The 8342-nt window shown below is 43.0% G+C and overlaps 1 pseudogene; it reads left to right on the top strand.

Annotated features, from left to right (window-relative positions):
* Positions 1-650: 650 nt before the first annotated feature.
* Positions 651-768, top strand: LOC124597113 (annotated as a pseudogene).
* The last annotated feature ends 7574 nt before the right edge of the window (positions 769-8342 follow it).

Raw genomic sequence — 8342 nt, 5'->3', positions numbered from 1 at the left:
TACTCAGCTAGTCTTCATATAAAGGTCAGTAAGAAGGTGCAAGAATGTGAAACTGCAGAAGGATAAGTTACAGACTGTTTATAGGCTTTTATACTTTTCGATACATAAGCTAAACCTTCAGAAGTTTTCACTGAGCATGAAGAGATGTTGCAGAAAGGAGATTAATAACCATTTGTTCTGTAAATCCATACACCAAAGGAAAGAATCATGTGCTTCCATAAGAGCGTCGGCATCACTTTGCCGTATTGAGCTACTTCAAACAATTTCGAAACGGAGAATTGAACATCGAAAGACGACGTCTTCAGCAGTCATTAAAGAAAATGACGTCGCAGTACTTCGTCTTTCTTCGATTTACTCTCAGTTAATCTTCTGTGCTCAGTAGACTGTTCATTCCATTCAGCAGATCCTGTAATTCTTCTTCGCTTTCCAGCAGGATTGCAATGTCATCGACGAATCTTGTAATTGACATCCTTTCACTTTGAATTTTAATTCCACTATTGAACCTGTCTTTTATTTACATCATTGCTTTTTCCATGTATAGACTGAACAGTGGGGGCGGAAGTCTACATCCCTGTATTGCACCCTTCAAATCCGAGCACTGCCGCCTTAGTCTTCAACTCTTATTATTTCATGTTGGCCCTTGTACTTGTGGCAACGGCCTTGCCGCTGTGGATACACCGGTTCCCGCGAGATCACCGAAGTTAAGCGCTGTCGGGCGTGGTCGGCACTTGGATGGGTGACCATCCAGGCCGCCATGCGCTGTTGCCGTTCTTCGGGGTGCACTCAGCCTCGTGATGCCAGTTGAGGAGCTACTCGACCGAATAGTAGCGGCTTCGGTCAAGATTACCATCATAACGGCCGGGAGAGCGGTGTGCTGACCTCACGCCCCTCCTATCCGCATCCTCCACTGAGGATGACACGGCGGTCGGATGGTCCCGGTAGGCCACTCGTGGCCTGAAGACGGAGTGCCTTGTACTTGTATATCACCCGTCTCTCCCTCTAGCTTACCCCTGTTTTCCTCAGAAGATGTTGCCCACAGTAGGCAACAAAACGTCAGGAAGGAGAAGTTTTATATATGGATCACGGCAATTCAGCCCGGAAGTTTTAATTAATTATTGTCAAAATCTTTCTCTAATTCTACAAATGCTATAAACGTGGGTTTGCCTTTACTTAACCTCTCTTATAAGTATCAATATTACCTCGCGTGTTCCTACATTTCTCCGGAATCGAAACTGATCTTCTCCCAGGTCAGCTTCTACCAGTTTTTCAATTCCTTTGTGAAGAATTAGTGTTAGTATTTTTCAACCATGACTTATTAAAGTGACAGTTCGGTAATTTTCACACTTGTCTGCACCTGCTCTGTTTGGAATTGGAATTACTACGTTCTTCTTGGAGTCTGAAGGTGTTTTGCCAGTCTGATATATCTTGCACACCGGATGGAAGAGGTTTGTCATGACTGCCTCTCCCAAGGGTATCAGTAGTTCTATTCTCGGTGTCTTGTTTCGACTTAGACCTTTAAGAGCTTTCTCGAATTCTTCTCGCACTATCGTATCTCCCATAACTTCATCTCCGTTCACTTCCCTTTCTATACTATTACTTTCATCTTCCTCGTATTGAGACTCTGTTTACTCCTTCCACCTTTGTGCTTTCCCTTCTTTGCTTAGGACTGGCTTACCATATGAGCTCTTGATATTAATACAGCTACTTCTCTTTTTCCCAAACGCCTCTTTAATTTTCCTGTGGTGATCTATTCCCTAAAGAAATATTCTTCTGAATTGTTCGTTTTTCCTCTAGCCCTTCCTGTTTAGCAGTTTTGCACTTCCTGTCACTCTCATATTTGAAACATTTTATTCCCTTTCGCCTGCTGCCTGCTGCATTTTTAAATTTTCCCTTTTCATCTATTAAATTCAGTATCTCTTGCGTTAACCAAGGATTTTCTACTAGGCCTTGTGTTTGTACCTATTTAATCCTGTGCCGCCTTCGCTGTTACATCTCTTAAAGACAACAGTTCGTCTTCCACTGTGTTCCTTTCCCCTGTTCTAGTTAATCGTTCCCTAATGCTCCCTCTGGAGCTCTCAAGAACCTCTGGCTCTTTCAACCAATAAATTGTGGCCAGAGACCACATTTGCCCCTGGAAATGTCTTAAATTTAAAATCTGATACCCAAATCTCTATCTAACCATTATATGATCAATCTAATACTTTTCGGTATCTCCTGGTCTCTTACAAGAATATAAGCTTCTTTTATGATTCTTAAACCGAGTGTTAAAGATAATTACATCACGTTCCGCGCTAAATTCTACCAAGCGGCTTCCTCTTTCATTCCTTTCCCCCAGTCCATATCCACCTACTATTTTTCCTTCTCTTCCTTTACCTACTATCGAATCCCATTCCCCCATCCCGCGCGGGATTAGCCGAGCGGTCTAGGGCGCTGCAGTCGTGGACTGTGCGGCTGGTCCCGGCGGAGGTTCGAGTCCTCCCTCGGGCATGGGTGTGTGTGTTCGTCCTCAGGATAATTTCGGTTCAGTAGTGTGTAAGCATATGGACCCGTGGTCTAGGGGCAGCGTCTTTGATTCATAATCAAGAAAAAGTTTTCGGTCCCGGGTTCGATCCCCGCCACTGCCTAAATTCTGATAAATAATCAGCATTGGCGGCCGAAGACTTCCGGCATAAGAAGTCAGCCTCATTCTGCCAACGGCCTTGTCAAAGTGGGCGGTGGAGCGGATAGAGGTTCAGGGCACTCTCTTGTCCTAGGGGTGGGAGATTGCCCCTAAAGGCGGAAGAATCAGCAATGATCAACGACATGAGGATGCAGAAGGCAATGGAAACCACTGCATTAAAGACACGTAACGTGTATCCACAGGACATGTGGCCTGTATTTGAAGAAGGCCAAAAGATTCCGGAATAGTCCCCCATTCGGATCTCCGGGAGGGGACTGCCAAGGGGGAGGTTACCATGAGAAAAAGATTGAATAATCACGAAAGGATAACGTTCTACGAGTCGGGGCGTGGAATGTCAGAAGCTTGAACGTGGTACGGAAACTAGAAATTCTGAAAAGGGAAATGCAAAGGCTCAATCTAGATATAGTAGAGGTCAGTGAAGTGAAGTGGAAGGAAGACATGGATTTCTGGTCAGATGAGTATCGGGTAATATCAACAGCAGCAGAAAACGGTATAACAGGTGTAGGATTCGTTATGAATAGGAAGATAGGGCAGAGGGTGTGTTACTGTGAACAGTGACCGGGTTGTTCTAATCAGAATCGACAGCAGACCAACACCGACAACGATAGTTCAGGTATACATGCCGACGTCGCAAGCTGAATATGGACAGATAGAGAAAGTGTATGGGGATATTGAAAGGGTAATGCAGTATGTAAAGGGGGACGAAAATCTAATAATCATGGGCGACTGGAATGCAGTTGTAGGGGAAGGAGTAGAAGAAAAGGTTACAGGAGAATATGAGCTTGGGACAAGGAATGAAAGAGGAGAAAGACTAATTGAGTTCTGTAACAAGTTTCAGCTAGTAATAGCGAATACCCTGTTCAAGAATCACAAGAGGAGGAGGTATACTTGGAAAAGGCCAGGAGATACGGGAAGATTTCAATTAGATTTCATCATGGTCAGACAGAGATTCCGAAATCAGATACTGGATTGTAAGGCGTACCCAGGAGCAGATATAGACTCAGATCACAATATAGTAGTGATGAAGAGTAGGCTGAAGTTCAAGACATTAGTCAGGAAGAATCAATACGCAAAGAAGTGGGATACGGAAGTACTAAGGAATGACGACATACGTTTGAAGTTCTCTAACGCTATAGATACAGCAATAAGGAATAGCGCAGTAGGCAGTACAGTTGAAGAGAAATGGACATCTCTAAAAAGGGCCATCACAGAAGTTGGGAAGGAAAACATAGGTACAAAGAAGGTAGCTGCGAAGAAACCATGCGTAACAGAAGAAATACTTCAGTTGATTGATGAAAGGAGGAAGTACAAACATGTTCCGGGAAAATCAGGAATACAGAAATACAAGTCGCTGAGGAATGAAATAAATAGGAAGTGCAGGGAAGCTAAGACGAAATGGCTGCAGGAAAAATGTGAAGACATCGAAAAAGATATGATTGTCGGAAGGACAGACTCAGCATACAGCAAAGTCAAAACAACCTTTGTTGACATTAAAAGCAACGGTGGTAACATTAAGAGTGCAACGGGAATTCCACTGTTAAATGCAGAGGAGAGAGCAGATAGGTGGAAAGAATACATTGAAAGCCTCTATGAGGGTGAAGATTTGTCTGATGTGATAGAAGAAGAAACAGGAGTCGATTTAGAAGAGATACGGGATCCAGTATTAGAATCGGAATTTAAAAGAGCTTTGGAGGACTTACGGTCAAATAAGGCAGAAGGGATACATAACATTCCATCAGAATTTCTAAAATCATTGGGGGAAGTGGCAACAAAGCGACTATTCACGTTGGTGTGTAGAATATATGAGTCTGGCGATATACCATCTGATTTCGGAAAAGCATCATCCACACAATTCCGAAGACGGCAAGAGCTGACAAGTGCGAGAATTATCGCACAATCAGCTTAACAGCTCATGCATCGAAGCTGCTTACAAGAATAATATACAGAAGAATGGAAAAGAAAATTGAGAATGCGCTAGGTGACGATCAGTTTGGCTTTAGGAAAAGTAAAGGGACGAGAGAGGCAATTCTGACGTTACGGCTAATAATGGAAGCAAGGCCAAAGAAAAATCAAGACACTTTCATACGATTTGTCGACCTGGAAAAAGCGTTCGACAATATAAAATGGTGCAAGCTGTTCGAGATTCTGACAAAAGTAGGGGTAAGCTATATGGAGAGACGGGTCATATACAATATGTACAACAACCAAGAGGGAATAATAAGAGTGGACGATCAAGAACGAAGTGCTCGTATTAAGAAGGGTGTAAGACAAGGCTGTAGCCTTTCGCCCCTACTCTTCAATCTGTACATCGAGGAAGCAATGATGGACATAAAAGAAAGGTTCAGGAGTGGAATTAAAATACAAGGTGAAAGGATATCAATGATACGATTCGCTGATGACATTGCTATCCTGAGTGAAAGTGAACAAGAATTAAATGATCTGCTGAACGGAATGAACAGTCTAATGAGTATACAGTATGGTTTGAGAGTAAATCGGAGAAAGACGAAGGTAATGAAAAGTAGTAGAAATGAGAACAGCGAGAAACTTAACATCAGGACTGATGGTCACGAAGTCAATGAAGTTAAAGAATTCTGCTACCCAGGCAGTAAAATAACCAATGACGGACGGAGCAAGGAGAACATCAAAGGCAGACTCGCTATGGCAAAAAAGGCATTTCTGGCCAAGAGAAGTCTACTAATATCAAATACCGGCCTTAATTTGAGGAAGAAATTTCTGAGGATGTACGTCTGGAGTACAGCATTGTATGGTAGTGAAACATGGACTGTGGGAAAACCGGAACAGACGAGAATCGAAGCATTTGAGATGTGGTGCTATAGACGAATGTTGGAAATTAGGTGGACTGATAAGGTAAGGAATGAGGAGGTTCTACGCAGAATCGGAGAGGAAGGGAATATGTGGAAAACACTGATAAGGAGAAGGGACAGGATGATAGGACATCTGCTAAGACATGAGGGAATGACTTCCATGGTACTAGAGGGAGCTGTAGAGGGCAAAAACTGTAGAGGAAGACAGAGATTGGAATACGTCAAGCAAATAATTGAGGACGTAGGTTGCAAGTGCTACTCTGAGATGAAGAGGTTAGCACAGGAAAGGAATTAGTGGCGGGCCGCATCAAACCAGTCAGTAGACTGATGACAACAAAAAAAAAAAGTGTGTAAGCTTAGGGACTGATGACCATAGCAGTTAAGTCCCATAAGATTTCACACACATTTGTAACATTTTTGAGTCCCCCGTCACAATTAAATTTTAGTCTCCTTGTACTATCTGAATAATTTGTTTTACCTCGTTATATATTTCTCTAATCTCTTCATCATCTGCGGAGCTGGTTGGCATGCAAACTTGTACTACTGTGGTAGGTGTGAGTTTCGTGCCTATCTGCGCTACAATAATGCGCTCACTATGCTGTTCATAGTAGCTTACCCGCGTTCGTATTTTTTATTCATTGTTAAACCTACTCCTGCATTACCCCTATTTGAGTTTGTACTGTATTTATAACGCTGTATTCACCTGACTAGAAGTCCAGTTCCTCTTCCCACCGAACTTCACTAATTCCCACTATGTCTAACTTTAACCTATCCATTTCTCTTTTTAAGTTTCTTAACCTGTTGGCCCGATTAAGGGATCTGATATTCCACGCTCCGATCAGTAGAGTGCCAGTTTTGTTCCTCCTGATGACGACGTCCTCCAAAGTAGTCCCCTCCCGGAGATCCGAATGGGGGACTATTTAACCTCCGGAATATTTTATCCAAGAGGAAACCATCGTCATATAACCATACAAGAGCTGCATCTTTTCGGGAAAAATTACGACTGTAGTTTCCCCTTGCGTTCAGCCGTTCGCAGTACCAGAACAGCAAGGTTGTTTTGGTTAATGTTACGAGGCCAGATCAGTCACTCAACCAGACCGTTACCCTTGCAACTACTGAAAATGCTGCTGCCCCTCTTCTGGAACCACACGTTTGTCTGGCCACTCAACAGATACCCCTTCGGTGCGGTGCTATCTCCAGTACTATCTCAAAAAAACTTTATAAGATTTAGTCGGATCTTAAGAAGATACCAACGTGGTGCAAAGATTGGCAACTCCATAGTATCCTATGACATCAATAACAACGAGCCAGAAATGGGATTGGCCAGCTCATACAAATGTCTATGTGTATCAATTTGTAGCGATATGAAATAAAACGATCATATAGCGTCACTCGTAGATAAAGCAGGGTAACGACTTCGATTCATTAATAGAATACGGGGGAAATTCAATCAGTCTGCAAAGAAGATTGCTTACAAAACACTCGTCCGAGCCATCCTAGAATATTGCTCAAGTATAAGGGACCTGTACCAAATGGGACTAAGAGAGGATAAATAAAATGTCGTGTGACTAGGGTCTCCCGTCGGGTAGACCGTTAACCGGGTGAAAGTCTTTCTATTTGACGCCACTTCGGTGACTTGTGCGTAGATGGGGATGAAATGATGATGATTAGGACAACACAAAGCCCAGTCCCCGAGCGGAAAAAATCTCCGACCCAGCCGGGAATCGAACCCGAGCCCTTAGGACTTACGTTCAGTCACGCTGACCAGACAGCTACCAGGGGCGGACTAAGAGAGGATATTGGCACGTAAGAGCAGCACGGACGGTCCCCTGTCTGTTTAACCCGCGGGAGAGTGTCGCGGAATTGTTGAAGAAACCGAACTGGCAGACACTTAAAGACAGATGTCAACTAATCCGAGAAAGCTTACTTGCTAATTTTCTAGAACCAGCTGAATCTAAAAAAAAAAAAAAAAAAATGCTACAATCCAGTACATATAGCTCCCGTACAGATTGCGAGGATAAGATCAGATTAATTACAGCACGCATAGAGGCGTTTAGTTATACTTCCCCGCTCCTTACGTGAACGGAAGGGAAAGAGGCCGTAATAACTGCTGCCATGGGAAGTTGCCTTAGCCGTGCACTTCACAGTGGTTTGCAGAATATGGATGAAGATGTACATCGTATAGAGCAGGCACGCTCAAAAGGAATAAAATGTGGTGGATAGCCTTATCAATATCGCAAAAATCCAATTTTGCCTTCCAGTAAAAAAGGTCGGAGCGTATTACAGTTTATATTAGTGTTTTAGTGTCTGTTGAGAGATGCAGTGCGAGAGTACGGAATCACAGATTACAGCCTGCAACGCTAGTTTCAGCACTCTGGTATCTTGACACTCGCTACGCTACGGCACCAACGATGGATTGTTGCATAATCCGCGAATATGCCTAATGGATCTCGAAATCAAGAAAAGAGCATTAAAAATTGACTGAAGAAGGACTTTCAAAAGCAAGATATCTCGATCTGAGGCGAATACGGGAAAATAAATACAATATTTCATTTTACAGCTGTTGAAAAGAGAAGATACGTACTCCTCTCTAACGTCAAAAAAAGATTAAACTTTAATTTTATCCATTTCTTTCAGTGTTTCTTCCGTGACAGTAATATTTTTGTACCGATTTCTGTCACAATTGCGATTTTTTTTCAATGCACGATGGTTTCAAACCCTGGGGACTCATCTTTAGTTAGAAAGAGCACATTGGTGCTTTTGGACTTCGCCATTTTGACAAACTCACAATAGGCAACCACATGAACCTTAACAGACACAGACTAATTGACATCCAC

This window comes from Schistocerca americana, chromosome 2 (genome assembly GCF_021461395.2).
Source record: "Schistocerca americana isolate TAMUIC-IGC-003095 chromosome 2, iqSchAmer2.1, whole genome shotgun sequence".
NCBI classification, from domain to species: domain Eukaryota; kingdom Metazoa; phylum Arthropoda; class Insecta; order Orthoptera; family Acrididae; genus Schistocerca; species Schistocerca americana.
Note: the sequence above shows the minus strand (reverse complement) of the source record. Positions and strands in the feature narration are given on the sequence as shown.